The following is a 17,658-nucleotide window of genomic DNA, read 5'->3' as shown; positions in this document are numbered from 1 at the left end:
ATTTGTCTTATCTTAAAATAAAATGTTGAATAGGAGGCTTGTTTAATTTGGTGCCTGTACAGTATGGTATAGATTTGGAATTCTATTTGTTTATTGGTTGTTCTCTATGGGAATACAATTCATATATTTTTTTGTACAAGCCAAGTTACAAACAATATTCTTATGAGTTGTCATGAGACTATGTTGTGTATTTCCTATATGGAAATGTTTTGGGAACCATCCCTTTAAAAAAATAGCCAACTGACTTTAGTTATGTCACAGCCGTGAACAATAATTTGCTTCTTGCTATTGGGTTTCAGGTGGTATTAAGAGCTTTAACATACTCATTGTAGAGAACATTTGATCAAACAAAATCTGTAGTGCAAGCTGAGTCATCAATATTTTTGGTCCATGTTCCCAGAAGAGAATATTTGTACATTTTAAAAGTTTATTTTGTCAACTTTTAGGAGTACACTAGCATGCTGATGTCCTCAAAGCTAATAGAAATGAACTAAAAGCCAGAAAAATCCTTTTGTAGTTTATTTTATGATTATGATGAGCTGACTGTACATTATTTAGCTAATTTCATGGCAACTTACCAAATAAATAAATAAATGGCCATGAAGTATTAATTTGAGTTGAAACTATTTTATTATGTATGAAGAAAGAGACCACAGAGTGAATGACTTGAAACTAGCACAGCTATGTAGGAAATCATTTATCAATAGAGACAATACTATCAATAAAGACATTTATACAACTTTTTTTTATATCATGCCACATTTCTTTAAATGATAAAATATATAATGCCACACTTAATCAACCATAATCAAGTTTTCCAGTGCCTTGTAATAATGTCAAAGAAATCATTGTCACTCACTGATTTCACGACACATCAACCTTCATGCAATGAGTGAGGCAAGAAGTTTTGATGCCTTTTAGACTTTTCCGCCCATTCAGATGCCAGTCTGGAGCTCCTGAGAGTCACAGCATCAAACCGAGTGCCTTGAATGGCCCTGTGAGGGTTCAGACCCCTGTTAGTGCTGTCATGTGTCACTCTGCAATGAGGAGAAGGGACGTGGCGAGTGCTGGGGCCACTGTGCGATTGAACCGGACCTTAGGGGGGCTTTCAGAAGCAACAGGCCAGTGACACAACCCCAGTCAAACGGGTAGCTAAGCATGTGTGTGTTTGAGTGGATGATTGAGTAAACTAGACAGACTCAAAGAAAAGAGCACAAGGGTGGATATACAGATGGGGAGAGAGATGTGTGTTCTTGTGTCAGCTTGTGGAGGGTAAAAGCGGAGCTGCGTGTATATTTTCAGCACTCGGTTTAAATACAGCCAAGACTCCCTCAAGACATGTGTCATTGATGTCACTCACTGAGCTATCATCAAACGCACACTGACATACACATTGTTCTAGTTTCAATGTAAGTTATACTCTATTGAACATTCATTCCAGACAGATTACAACAGAAAATTGTTTTGACTCGTCCCTCAGTTTGTTAGAACACATAGAAATCATGTTTACAGTAATGCACTTACAATGTAAGCCTATGGGGCAAGATCATACACCATAATACATTTTAAGGACCTATGCAAGTATATAAATGCAAACACTTCTAGCTAAGCAAGCTCGATTTCATGCTCATTTGAGTTACAAAATGTGTCAGACTGAAATTCATTATAGAATGCAAGTACACGTTGCATTTTCGACATTGCCACATGGGGCACTATAATGTGAACTGTCTGCTTCTCTTTCAAACCGACTACTGTCATGCTTTGGAACAGTTTGAAGAGAATATTGCTGAACAAGTAAGTTAAAGTCTATATATTTATGGAAACTTACCTAAATAATTATACATCCAGTTTATTGACACAGAATTTTGAGGGTAACTCTATTGCCCCCTTGAGTAGTGGGGTTTGTTACAAAATAACTCAAGAATGCACGGTTAGCATGTTCATTTGGACCACATGTTGGCCAAGCACTCGCATCTGTGTATGCATACTTGAGTAAAATATGTTTTTGGCTTTAAAGGAATAGTTCAACCAAATATAAAAATTCTCTTATCATTTACTCACCCAAATGCCATCTTTCTTTTGCTGAATACAAATACATTTTTTGTCATTAACAATTTTTATTGATTTCAAAAATAAAAGTTGGAATCATGGAATCAACTTTTAACCATATATGACCCCGCCCCTTGAATGAGTCGCACCCTTACATCCCTAGACATAGACTTCATCTTGTGAAGTCTATGTCTTTTTAAATCCTACCCCATTCTCCATCTTCTAGTACTAAATTCAAATCTCTTTCCCATAACTTCTTAAGAGATGTTAAATCCCTGTCCCCTAGACTCTGAATTAGCCAGGAATAGTACGCTGAAGCTTCATGACATTTTCTAAAAGCAGCAAGCACCATCTCAAGAGTGTCTGCCATTTTAGGGGGCCGCATACTAGTACCACCCAAAGATGGTACAGAGAAGATGGCGCTGCTGTAAGTACCTGAAGAATTGAGATCTGGGAATCCCAAACCACTGTATAATATTTTCAAAGGATCTCAAAGCTCCATTTTCATACAGATCACCCAGCATAGCAACTCCCTTCTCATTCCATTCTGTCCAGCAAAAGGGGGACTTGTTAATAACAAATATGTTGTGAATCTCCAGAAAAGATGGAAGAAGAATGTGAAAGTGAAAGTGGATATTTATAGTAAAAACTTAAATATTGATCTGTTTCTCACCCACACCTATCATATCATTTCTACATATATAGATTTAGCCACTAGAGTCTTATGGATTACTTTTATGCTGACTATATTTCCTTTTTGGACCTTCAAAGTTCTAGCCACCATTTACTTGCATTGTGTGAACCTACAAAGCTGAGATATTCTTCTAAAAACCTTGGTTTGTGTTCTGCAGAAGAAATAAAGTCATATACATCTCAGATAACATAAGGGTGAGTAAATTATGAGAGAATTTTCATTTTGGGGTGAACCACCTTTAAACTGCACATAGTTTCAATGGTTTTGTAAGAGACTTTGTATGTGCTTACATGGGACTAGTGTGATAATGTACTAGCATACTAACCATGTTTATGCAAACTTATATACAATCTTTTAACTCCTGTCATGACCATGTAAAGCCAGTAAACCCTGTAACAGTTTTATGAGATGTGTTAGGGAAAGGATAATAAAACATTAAGCTGTTTACATAGAGAAAAATCTGCCCACAGGAAATATTTTGCATACAATAATGACATCTTCGTCTAATGTCACATCACTTAAAACACATTTGTAAAAATGACCAATCACTTATATAGATGTAAAGCATTTAAAGTGGAACAAATCACTTAAAAGTACCTTTAAATTTAGAATGTGCATGCACAAAATATAGCCTTTTGAAAACCATACAGGTACTTGAGAAATTGATGGTTCATCTCTTAGCTCATATAGTCCTCAGTCACCTGTGCTCAGTACATCATAGCTCTAGAAACTTCTAGACTTCTAGAAAGAACAACAGTGAGTTACACACAGAAATACAAACACACACAGTGTGAAAATGAATGGGTGCTACAGTTTAACTATGCTGTATAAATACAGATATAATGCAGAAATCTCTTAATTCCATCATATTGTTTATGATTACAGTCAGACAGCTATGGGATATGTAAATGTAAAGTTGTTCTCATACTCGTGTTTAAAGACTGGGAAGGTGGGCCCGTTAGATAAGGATATAAGATACAAGAGTGTGTTGTTTGTTTGACATGGCTGGAGGTGAATACCTAATGCTTATTTTGAGGGGGCTCTGGGAGGGGGTTGATGTGGGGAGTGTGTGAGAGAGTTTATTTATCATGGGAAAGGAGAGCAAACTAGTGTGTGTGTTGGTGTGTGTTAAGAGTTTAAGACAGGGTCGTAAGAAGTGTGGCTGGGAATAGGAGATGTGAGTGTATGCGTGTGTCCTGAGGCAAAGTAAAACAGACAAGCCCTGATGCAGAACAGGATCTACAGATCTCTATGACTGACAGATCTGTGAGCGGTGTAACTGAGTCTTTACTCTAGATGAGACGATGATGATAGTGATTTAAGACAGAGCACTTTTTGTAACAGTTGCTGGGCAGCAGCGATATACCATACCAATCACAGAAAACCTTTTAATCTGTGCACCATAAGGCTGTACATTAAAGGAACCAAAAATGAAATTTAAATATTCTATTCACTGTCAGGTTGTAGCAAACTCACATGACTTTCTTTATTTCTTCTTTGGAAAACACAGAATGGTCAGTCTGCTCTTTACTAAGCTATGTAAGTGAATTGGTACTGATGCTGTTAAGCTCCGAAAAATTGTTGTTATACTCTTTCCCTCCACTGTACATCTCAAATCTCATACAATGAAAATATTGCTTTAATTCCACATATTCCATTCCAGTGCTTTGCAATCAGTTACGAAGCACTCATGAACAAAGGACATTCGCCATCCATTAGTATGTTTACATGCACGTTAAAATTTCGATTTCATTTGTAATAAAACAGCAATTTTTAAATGTCACCTTAACGCTTTAGTCCGGCTGAACTGTACCAACCCAATTTTTGAGAAGTTAGACTAACAGATCTAGATAATGCGATTGTAGCTCAGCTTCATCTAGCATGTATACATGTTAATCGGACTATAATTGACCTCGGCGTTGTGCCCATAATCTGAAAGACAGAGGTGAAGTGTGACATGCATTTAACACTTCCTCAGCTGATTTCCTTTCTTCTAATATTTGATTACCAGTGTTGAGTAAGTAACTCTAATAAAGTAATTAATTACTAACTGCTAATTACATCTTCTACAGTGTAATTAGATTGCTGCACTAATTACTCTGTCTGAAAATTAACTGCATTACTTATTACTAATTACTTTCTAAAACTCTAATCAACCTCGACCAGATGAAAAATACAAGGATAGACATGAAATGTATCTTTTAATTATTAATGTACTGGCCAAAGAATTTAAGGGGGCTGCATTAAATTGGGAAACATACATTTTAACATTATACATAAAATTTCGATTTTAAATTCACTATTGTTGTATTTGTTCTATAGTCTATAAAGTATTTAATACAATTTCATCAGAAGTAACTGTAATTAAATTATTGAAAAATTAAGAGTAATCCCTTACTTACATTTTTTAATTGAATAAGTAATTTAAATACAAAAAAAGAATTACTTAGTAATGATTACACCCTAAACTGTTGATTACACATTGTGTCATGTATATTTGGACAGACAGATCAATACATTCAGGGGTGTAGAGTTTCACATATTTATACAATGATCAATGGAAACCCCTAATGTTCAAGCCAAATGTACGCCATTGAAGATAGTAGCTTCAAAACGTAAAAAATATCTCAGTTATAACTGCACATGTAAATGTACTGATTGACATCATAGTAGCACAATGAGACTCCAAATTTGAATGACACAGTTGAGATTTAACAGCTACAGAGGGTGGCAAGATTTTCAGTGAATAACTTACCTAACCCCAACCTTAACCCTAATTAACCCTAAACAAAAAAACCCCACTGTAGTTCAATGATAACTGCACATGTAAACATACTGATTGACATCAAAGTAGCACAATGAGCCACCATATATGAATGACATGATTGAGATTTGACAGCTACAGCGGGCGGCAATATTGTCTGTGAATAACTTCTAAAATTAAGCTAATGTGCGGTTTCAGAATACTTGGAATGAAGTGCACAAGTCCTATGGACTACTTTTATGGGATTTTGACCGCAATCCAAAAGATCATGATCAGTAACGAAACTCTGAAAAACCAATGACATTCTGTATGATTCAGTAAGTTTACATGCACTTAAAAGTTGGATTTCATTCAGACTAAAACAACAATTAGTCTTTTTTAAATGTGTAAGTGCAAAACCCACTGTAGTTTGATGTTATATGCACTTGTAAACATACTAATTGACATCAAAGTTCTGTAACATGTCTTAAGGAGCCAGTCTGAGATTTTTCTGTAAATAAAAAATTTCGGTTTGTCCTTCACAAAATTAAGCTAATGTGCGGTTTCAGAATACTTGAATTATATAGCACACAAGTCACATGGACTAACTTTATGGTGCGTTTTTGTTCATTTTGGAGTTTTCCAGTCCCTTCCAGTTTTCCAGTTCAACAGAAGAAAGTCAGTCATACAGGTTTGGAACATCATGAGTGTGAGTGAATAATGACAGAACTTTTCGGTTTTGGGTGAACTATTCCTTTAATATCACTGTGAATGCATATGTAAGACTTTGAACATTGTTATGTGCTTGTGCTGGAGCTACTGCGAAAACAATCCTCCAATGCTCATATGCATGCTCAAAAAACAAGCAAAGCGAACCCCTTCGCGTCCACCACCAAAGGCCTGGGGGTCCATAATTAACTAGCATTCTTTCAAGGACTCCTGTTATTTAACTCAGTCAGCCAAGCCTTTGTTCCACTCACACACGCTCACACACTCTCATCACAAACACACACACATACGAAGTTCTCCCACACTCCACCACATCTGTTTTTATTTCTTCTCTGTCTGTGAACCCCCACTCCACCATTACATACACGGCACACACACACACATAAAACAAAAACACACACACTCTCATCTCCTCTCTCTTCTTCCCAATGGTCCCGGCAGGCACAATGTCACGAAATCTGATGCCCCCCACCCACCGTGCCTCCCTCCTTCTCTCCTCCCTTCTGCTGTTCCCTTGTTCCTGCAGTTGCTGAATGTCAGATATAAGGTGTCAGAATGGTGTGCACACAGGATGCATCGGGGCATGTGAGTGCGGCTGCTGCCGCCCGCTCCCAGAGTTGACATAGTAAACCAATCCGGGCGAGCCGCTGTGTTGAGGGGCCTGGGGGACTGGCAGGGGAAGTGGGTGCCACACATACTCACATACACACACAAACACAGTAGCGGTGGGAGGGAGAGTGCTGGCCGAGCGGCGCTCACACGGAGATTGGGTTACAGCAGAATTAGATCAGAGCTGTGGGAACCAGCACCTCGTCAGGCACACACACACACACACACATGTGCACACATGGCTGAGTGCTCACATATGCAGTTGTGCTATGTACACAAACACACTCTGACAGAATGTCACACACACACATTTACACGCACGGTTGTAGACATAAACACACCTGTATGGCATATATCAACCAGCTACAGACACTTTGACACATTTATTAATATTTCTTATGTGTGTGCTTACAATATAAATACATGAACACTCTTAAAACTGAGTACGTCTTCAAACCTTTAGATGAGTTGGACAGCATTCTTTAACAAGTCATTCTTAGTTTCTAAGCAATGTTAGTGGGTGCTGGACTGATTAGCATATTTTGTGTTAATACAGCATCAGTCAAAAATGTGAACACACCAACTTTTTTATGATTAATATTTTGTGCAATTTAGAATAATAGGGTGTTTCTTCAACTTAGGACACTTTTAGCACTATTTCGATAAAACATTTTCATTCTTTTACTGTATGTACATGCATCAAAGAAGATTTATGTCATTTTTGTCATTTTTTTCTGAAAGACATGAAAAGTCCCTAAATAATATTTTAATATTATTTAAATTCCTAATTTTTCACACTTTTGTAAGCTGATTTTATTCATAAGAATCTTGAATCTATATAGGGCCAACATTGTTTGTTGTGGTTGAAATGATACCACAACTTTGGGACAGTCGTAATTTTTGAAAAAATGTATAGAATTTTCATCAATATATATATTTATATATACACACACACAGACACACTACCGGTCAAAAGTTTTGAAACACTTACTCATTCTTTATTATAATTGTTTTTATATTAATAGTAAAGTCATCAAAACTATGGAATAACATAAATGGAACTGTGGGAATTATGTACTGACCAAAAAGTAAAATAAATCTAATTAAATTTAATCAAAACTTTTAGATTCTTCAGAGTAGCCAAAGTAAGCTTCATGAGTTATCAACCTGTGATGCTATTTAAACAGTATTGAATGACTTGAGCACGTATTGGTCCAACTTATCCATTTAAAATAAATAAATAATAATAATTAAAATGTAAGTTTTGCAAAGAAATTCATTCGTAGGCACAATTTATGTTTGTTATTATAAGCATGAGTGCCTGCAGGATTCATCTGAGGGTATGCACAGAAATCTGCTTGGACAACCTTATATCTAGGGGAGTCGGGGGGCATGCTCACCCAGGAGAATTTTATTTTATTTTATTTTTCTTGAGTATGAGTAGCGTTCATGAAACTATTGGCTAAAGCATTTCTTCCAGTAACCATTCAGAACAGACGTGTTCTCGCGTTAAAAAAGCAAAAGAACCACAACAAATAGCAGAACTCAAGTGTCCTGAGATATGTTTTTATCAGTTGAAGAAGTTATTTTTCAATTAAAGCGGCTTCTAAAATTGCACGCTCCTGTGAGAGATGCCAAAAACACAGTGATTTGTGACGCAATTTTCAAAAGACATCCATCTAGCGAATGGTTACAAGGACAACGGCTGAAAAAACAGCACGAGCGGACGCAAAAACACTTTCCGTTTGATCAGCCCCTTGTTCACATGACAGCACAAGTTCAAGTTTCTCAAAGTTACCTCTCAAAAAGACAGACTTTTGTTTCAGCTGACTGTAGGTAAATTTACACTGTATCCAGCGCTGTATTCTTAATATCGATACTGTTTTACTGTGTGAGAAACCGCTCCCAATGATTCAGTGTGAGAGCTCTGAACGAATTGTACTGAATCACGAATCGATTCAGACTGTTTTCAAGCCCGTTTGACCAATTCGCTGAAAAGAACTGACTGAAAAGAATTATTAATTCGCAAATTGGGCATATTAAACTGCCACGGGTCACAGTTCATGATTGATGAAATATTATGGGAGTAATTACTCATGTCAGTCGGAGCACTCATGGTATGCACAGTGTGTACAGCCGTACAGCTGCAGGCGCCACTGATTAAGTGTGTGTTTGAGGTACTGGGCATCACTCCTGTCCTTGACTTCATATTGAGTGGGGAAAACACAGTTGGAATAAAGGAGTAAAGGAGGAGGCATGCAGATTGAATGAACTTGACAACTTTATTTCCTCCTTTTTCAAATGCTAATGCCCCCAGTGTGCCAATGCAGGGAAGCAACAGGCTCTTCAAAAATCACCCCCATGATTCACAACACTTCACAACAGCATGTGAACCAAACCAGCCTTTTTGACCTAGGCCAAGAGATGTATCCCCTTCAAAAAATCTATAAGAGACAGATTTCTCACATCTTTCTCAAGAGCAGCAGAGCCCATGATAAAGAAATTAAGTCTGCAACTTAATACATTTTATGATGTAGATTTGTATACATCTAGTAGTATCTAGAGATAACTATACAGCTGTTGACCTCAGTCACATACTCATCAAACTCACAATTAAACAAGATGCATCCATAGGTTTTAGTACTGTATATAATTTGATGTCACAACAGTTATATACAATTGTTAGTTCTGGTCCTCTTTTCTCATTGTACAAGCGACATTCCACGAGTCGTTATAATTGTATTAAATAATATTTATTACAGCACTAGGAGGACACTTAATTGTTTGCATTAAGACAGACTCTGCGACATGTAACATATAAATCCTGTTTCGCTTTGTTTGGGACCATTTCAGTTAGTGGAACAAAATAGACAAAATAAATGGTCAGATTGCGTCTATAATGTAAGATACTTTAATGTTAGTAACTGATACATAAAAGCAACACCACACTTGCAATTGTGCTGTTGTACTGGTCTCGTTCCTAAACCCAATCACAGATGTGCTGACATCAAATTAATTGGTCACACGTTACATTAGATTTCTTATTACTCTGTAATTATACATAGTACGTTCTGAGTTATAGATAGTGTTGGGTAGGTTACTTAAAAAGTAATCCACTAAAAATGTATAATTACTTCTATAACATTTTATAATATTACTTTACTGATAACTTATTCAAAAAATAATCAAATTACTAATTAGTTTACCTTTAAGCTATTTTCTAAAACACTTTACACTAAAAAGTTAGTTTTTTGCCCAACAAATTAAAAATAATGTTTATACTTCCACATTGTTTACTGTCGCACACAAGTCATGCACTCATCGGCACCATGCGTTTCTCCCTTACAATGAATTATTATGGGGCGTATGCCCTTCAACTGTCACATAAACGAGACGTACATATGAACCAAATTCATGTTTTCAGTTCTACATAAATAGTACTATTTTAGAAATGCGTACCCCAAGTAATGCATTTAATAATAATAAATAGGGTTGGGATCTACGTCTTTTTCATGCATCCATAATCTGAAGATTTTTCCGATGATTATCGATATATAGGCTATAAGGATTTTTCAGATATATATATAGGGCTACCCTTTGTACAATAGTCTGTCTTTTAAAATGTATTTCTCAACTCAACTTTGGTAAAGTGTGAGCGGCAGGGTAAATTAAATGGGGTTGCACACTAAACGTGACTGGCTGAAATCAATTCTTTTCTATGAAGGTATGTACGCTAACAGTGTGGGCTCGAGGCTAATCAAAAATATGTAGCTCCACATAGTGTAACTCACATATGGCACTTTTCCACTGCACGTTACGGTTTGACTCGACTCTACTCACTTTTACTTTTCTAAGCTTGCTTTTCCACTGCAGTATAGTGCTGCCTCAACTTGGGTAGGATTATAGGCTGATCGTCATATTTGTGCCGCCTCTACTGTCATGACATTATCTTAAACGTGACACAAAACAATAAACAATAACACAGCCGCTAGCTGTTAGCTACTAGCCCATTGTGCAGCATAAAGCAGTTGTCACATGGTGATTTTACACAAGTGTAACAGTTAAATTGGCCTGGTTGTTTTAAAAGCAAGCTTCCAGTAGCTGGTCAACTAAATAAAGTGAAGCTTTCAAGCAGAGTATAGAGTTAACATAACAAAACATACCATCGTCCATCGTGGAGCCAGGCACTCTTCCTGCAATTGCTCACTGGTCTAGATAGTGTCCATTTGGTGAAACCACTTCCAATTTTCCTTGATGATTCTGTAGTCACTTTAAAAATTTTTTTTTACTTTTCCCTTCACTGTTGGGTCTGGTGGTAGCTTTGTGTGGCCAACAGCTGAGACACTTCCTGAGAAAATTTTTTGTTTTGTTCGTTGCTAACGAGTGGACCGTCTGCACCTCGTTTATTGACCACCTCGTGGTTTTGCACACAGCCATTTCTTTTTACAATTCGAAAGTCGCATGAACAAATGATACTGCTATAGCTGTTGCTAACTTTAAAACTAGCGAGTTGATGTCCCGTGTTGAAAATCTAGTGATGCTGGTAGTGACGATTCTCCCTGACCAATCAGTGATCTGCAGGTTTTTGACATCACATTTCGTATCGGCTCACTTGGAACCTCCACTGAGGTGGTACTAAAAGTCAAGTCAAGTCAAGTGGTTTTTATTGTCATTCAACCATATACAGTTAGCACAGTGAAAGTTCCTCCAGGACCATGGTGCTACATAAAACAACATAGGACAAACACAGAACCACATGAACCACATAAATAACATACCTATATAAAGTGCATGTGCAAACGTGTGCAAAAAGTACGGGACAGTACAATAAATTACTAACAATGAACAGGACAATAGACACAGTGAGAGACAGTGCAGCGCCGACCAGTACACAGTAGTGCAAAAAGATCACAGTTTCTAAAAATGACAAATGTAAACAAACATAACATACTATGCGATAGTGTTCTATGCACATATCAGTTATTGAGGTAGCAGCCAGGTATAAAGTGACAATAATTAAAGTGCAACTAAGGACACGTGTGTGTGTGTGTGTGTGTGTGTGTGTGTCAGTGCAGTCTCTGAGTATTGAGGAGTCTAATGGCTTGGTGGAAGAAGCTGTTACACAGTCTGGCCGTGACGGCCCGAATGCTTCGGTACTTCTTGCCAGACGGCAGGAGGGTGAAGAGTTTGTGTGAGGGGTGTGTGGGGTCATCCACAATGCTGGTTGTTTTGTAAAAGTGGTACCTGATGTAAAAGTGGTACCTGATACTTTTGTAAAAAAAGTATCAGGTACCAGGTACTATCCATAGTGAAAACCCCCAAAAAGCGAGCAGAGTCGAGTCGAATTGTACCGTACAGTGGAAAAGTCCAAATAGTTTTCCATTAAATTTGACCCAAATCAATATCAAAGGTCAAAGATTATTTACTCTAGCCATTACTGGATGATATATTGTGTTTATGTGTTTACATCCTATGTTGTGATACCTGTGCCTTGTGACCTGCTTCAGTAAGTTATATCACCCCCTTGTGTTCTCCTAACACTACTACGCTAGACATTAAAGATAAGCCAAACTGAGTGAATTGGAAAGCACACAAATTAGGCTTTTAATTTAAATGTCAGCTAATGTTAATGTATTTATTCCTTTAAAAATATATAATTAATATAATATGCCCATCAATAATTGATATATCAATATTTTTTGACATGTCTACTAATAATACTAATTTAAATTCAGTAACTGTAATCAGATTACAAGAATTTTAAATGTAATGTGTTACAAAACGTTTTTGACTAAATGTTATTAGATTACAGTAACTAATCACTATAACAATGGTTATAACAACATTTAATTAGTAAATATGTAATTGTTAAGTTGTTAAAGCTGCATGTATGTACACTTTGTTCTTGATATTACTACAGCAAATAATTATATAAATAATATGTAATAAATGCAATACGGACAATGTATTGTAAAGTATTACCAGTTTCACTGTATGGAATTATATCTATTTAGTGAATCACAGAAAAATGCATGGTAAGAAATGTGTCAATTTAAAGAGTAAACCTATTGAATGAGGTGACCCTTTCAAAACACTAATGCCAACACTGCTGGTAGAAGAAGATTGCTTTAATTATGACCTTTTATTGACTAAATAAAAAAGAGCAGGGAACTCCTGAAGTCACAAAAATCACCAATGAGTCAAATCAGTGTGATGCAGCTGAGATTGTTCTTCAAGTTAACACCTGCAATCCACCCCACCTGCCTGTGACGGTATGGGAGGTCCCGGGCGATAATCTCCCCACATACCTTCAAAACCAACTCAATCTCTTTCCCCCGTCCTCTATCTGACCTCATCAGCTCCTGTGAAACTATGCCATCACATAGGACACGGCCACATGCAACAGGAGACAAAAAGGATAAGGAAACTGACCGCAAGCATTCACTGCTGCCCTCAATAAATGGCCGCCACAAGCCACTGTCAACAACTGCAGCTGTGACCACACCATTACCTGCTGTTCTTTAATTTGCCCAACCACAGTTTAGAATGAAATACAGCAGCACACAATAGGACCAGGAGAGAGAGAGAAGGAGCGCAACCGGTACACTGCTCAAAGGATCCGGTTTCAGCCTCTGACAGGCCAAGCCAGAGGGTTGGAGCATGGGAACAGGCAAAGAGAAGGTCCTGTGTCAATAAGGGACAGTGGTCGGGCACAATGGGGCCAGCTCCACACAGCAGCACTGACAGACACCCACACAAAAGCAACCATCCATTCTCACACAGCCAGCAGAATGAGCCAGTGTGTGGCTGAATAGGGGCATGTTTGAACAGCACACACACACACACACACACACACACACACACACACACACACACACTGCATAAACAAACACACACTCGCATATACACAAGCATTCGCTCAGATGAAAAAACTTGGCCAAACAAACAAACTTATGTGCACACTCACACACACACACACACACACACACACACACACACACACAAAACATTTATACTGTAATTTAAGATTTTAGAAATCACTATCAATAATTAAAGTGAAATATACAGATCTACTAATATCTAGACAAATTATTTTGTTTACATAGTTTCATAACCTTTTGGAAAGGTATTTTCAAAGTTACCCTAATTAATATCTCCATAAAAATACAATAATTACAATAATTAAATAAGTATAATTATTATCAAATCAAAACGATTAGATCAATTAGTTTTTGTTTAATAAAAAAAAACAATACAAGTTTAATAGGCAATGAAATGATGAACATGTTCCACCCGTTGTGTCAGTTCTACATAGGGAAATTACGTTTTGTTGTAGAACTTATTCAGCTGTAATTTATATGAATAGAGAGATAAAATAAATAAATTGTCTGTCATCTAGTGGCTAAAATTGGGAGTGTTACACATTTTAAGATATTGTCTGCCATCTAGTGGCTAAAATTTGGAGTGTTAAACTTTTTAAGAAATTGTCTGCCATCTAGTGGCTAAAATTGAGAGTGTTTAAAATTAAAAGAAATTGTCTGCCATCTAGTGGCAAAAATTGAGAGTGTTTAAAATTAAAAGAAATTGTCTGCCATCTAGTGGCAAAAATTGAGAGTGTTTAAAATTAAAAGAAATTGTCTGCCATCTAGTGGCTAAAATTTGGAGTGTTAAAATTTTTAAGAAATTGTCTGCCATCTAGTGGCTAAAATTGAGAGTGTTTAAAATTAAAAGAAATTGTCTGCCATCTAGTGGCTAAAATTGAGAGTGTTTAAAATTAAAAGAAATTGTCTGCCATCTAGTGGCAAAATTGAGAGTGTTTAAAATTAAAAGAAATTGTCTGCCATCTAGTGGCTAAAATTGGGACTGTAAAATAAAGTAAACGATATCATACCAAACAGTTTTGGCTATGTACAAATAATGCTACTTATTGTACCTATATTCAAACAAATTATTTATTGGATGGATTGATGTACCATAATATCCAAGCAGGCCAGCAAACAAACGTTTTGACTGTTTTCAATGGCGAAGAAGATTCAAAAATGAATTTTCAGTAAAAATTACCAATCAAGCTAAATTTCTCAGTCACCTCTTTACATATAGGCTATTAAATGCAAAATACTTACCAAGAATAGGCCTACTACTTACAATACTTTCAATAGTATAAAGTTCGATTTTGTGTGCTGTAAGTGATTTTTTTATGGAATAGTGTGCAGAAAATATTCCTTCTCCGTGAAAAATATCACTGAAATAGTTGTTCTGAGATATCTCATCGTCTCTGTGACAGTACTAGACTGTGTAAACAGCAAATAAAATGTGACTAACTTCCAAGAAAAACTGGGTACAATTTTATTTGATAATGCTTTCAAGGTGGACTCATTTGCTCATGGCACTGGCCTCATGCTTTCAGCTACCTTTAAAGAAATAGTTCACACAAAAATGAAAACTCTCATCATTTACACACCCACATGACATCTCAGATGTGTATAACTCTTTTCTCTGCAGAACACAAACAAGATTTTTAGAAGATTGTTTCAGCTCTGTAGGTCCTTACAATACAAGTGAATGGCAACCAGAACTTTGAAGGTCAAAAAGCACATAAGGGCAGCATAAAAGTAATCCTTGTGTCTCCAGTGGTTTAATCCATGTCACCTGAAGTGATATGACAGGTGTGGGTGAGAAACAGATCAATATTTAAGACCTTTTTTTACTATAAATCTCAACTTTCACTTTCACAAAAGAAACACATCTGAGATGGTATGAGGGTGAGTAAATGATAAGATAATTGATATTTGTAAGTGAACTGTCCCTTTAACTCACAGTAGGGCATATATCAAAATAATAATAGCATGTATATATTTTTATTACTGAATAGTTTTCACTTTTATTGAGTAATGATTCTTTTAGCTGTGAGGAGAGTGTTCAAAGCAAATGTTTAATTGAAACTGCTATAATTATATGAAATGACTTAACTCCTTTTTCTAAAATATATTGATCAGCTATTAAGTCATGTATAGCCTTTTACTACATTAATCTAATAATGTTAATTTACATATTTTTTAAGAATCAGTCAATTCAGTCATATAATTTTGTTTTCATATCTAAGGTTGCAATTGCCCCTGTCCTCACAGTCAGCATGAAATCTTGTAAAATAGCTGCCAGCGACAGTGTTAGCATGCAATTCATTTCAACTTTTAACCTAAAGCATAGAGATAAAAGTTATGAAGTATTCAAAAGCATCATAACATTAGACAGCAGAAAAAAAATACTGCACATTCAAATATTTTTTTGATAGCTCAAAACCTAGTTTCTACCTTGATTGTGATTAAAGACATTTAGAGTTGTAGTTGCCCTCACTCTCTCATATAAAAGGCAAACAAGTTCTATTGCAAATACTAACAAAGAAGCATTTCTACTATGTGCACTGTAATATATGCATGACTAGATTTTTGCTGTTTGACCTTTTGATTCCTTATGTGAACTTGACAGAAGGTCAAAGTATTTTTTATATTTATCCATAATAAGGTTTGACGATGTAATTGCCAACAAAATTGTATAAAATGCAAATATCCACAAGCATGTGTTAACTTTGTACAGTTGAAGTCAGAAGTTTACATACACTTAGGTTGAAGTCATTAAAAATATTTTTTTAACCACTCCACAGATTTCATATTAACAAACAATAGTTTTGGCAAGCTGTTTAGGACATCTACTTTGTGCATAACGTGTCATTTTTCCATCAATTGTTTACAGACAGATTGTTTCACTTTTAATTTACTATATCACAATTGCAGTGGGTCAGAAGTTTACATACACTAAGTTAACTGTGCCTGTAAGCAGCTTGGAAATTTCCAGAAAAGGATGTCAAGCCGTTAGACAGTTAGCCAATTCGTTTCTGATAGGAGGTGTACTGAATTGGAGGTGTACCTGTGGATTTATTTTAAGCCCTACCTTCAAACTCAGTGCCTCTTTGCTTGACATCGTAGGAAAATCAAAAGAAATAAGCCAAGACCTCAGAAAAAAATGTTGTGGACCTCAAAGTCTGGTACATCCTTGGGAGCAATTTCCAAATGCCTGAAGGCACCACGTTCATCTGTACAAACAATAGTATGCAAGTATAAACACCATGGGTCCACGCAGCCATCATACTGCTCAGGAAGGAGATGCATTATGTATCCTAGAAATTAACCTAGTTTGGTGCAAAAAGTACAAATCAATCCCAGAACATTTGAACACAAAGAACCTTGTGAAGATGCTAGAGGAAACAGGTTGACAAGTATCTATATCCACAGTAAAATATCTAAAAATATAGAGTCCTGTATTGACATAACCTGAAAAGCTGCTCAGCAAGGAAGAATCCAATGCTCCAAAACTGCTATAAAAAAGACAGACTACATTTTGCAAGTGCACATGGGGACAAAGATCTTACTTTTTTGGAAAAAGGTCCTCTGGTCTAATTAATTAACCATAATGGTCATCATTAGGTTTGGAGGAAAAAGGGTGAGGCTCGCGAGCTGAAGAACACCATCCCAACCGTGAAACATGAGGGTGGCAGCATCATGTTGTGGTGGTGCTTTGCTGCAGGAGGGACTGGTGCACATCACAAAATAGATGTCATCATGAGGAAATAAAATTATGTCGATAATATTGAAGCAACATCTCAAGACATCAGCCAGGAAGTTAAAGCTCATTTACAAATGGGTCTTCTAAATGGACAATGGCCCCAAGCATACCTCCAAAACTGTAGCAAAATGGCTTGAGGACAACAAAGTCAAGGTATTGGAGTGGCCATCACAAAGCCCTGACCTCAGTCCAATAGAAAATTTGTGGGAAGAAC

The 17,658-nt window shown here is 36.5% G+C and overlaps 1 protein-coding gene across 1 annotated transcript in view; it reads left to right on the top strand.

Annotated features, from left to right (window-relative positions):
- The window catches only part of LOC127619914 (tumor protein D52-like), a 206,421-nt gene that overhangs the window by 132,028 nt on the left and 56,735 nt on the right, over nucleotides 1-17,658 (top strand). The window lies entirely within an intron of this gene.

This window comes from Xyrauchen texanus, chromosome 26 (genome assembly GCF_025860055.1).
Source record: "Xyrauchen texanus isolate HMW12.3.18 chromosome 26, RBS_HiC_50CHRs, whole genome shotgun sequence".
NCBI classification, from domain to species: domain Eukaryota; kingdom Metazoa; phylum Chordata; class Actinopteri; order Cypriniformes; family Catostomidae; genus Xyrauchen; species Xyrauchen texanus.
Note: the sequence above shows the minus strand (reverse complement) of the source record. Positions and strands in the feature narration are given on the sequence as shown.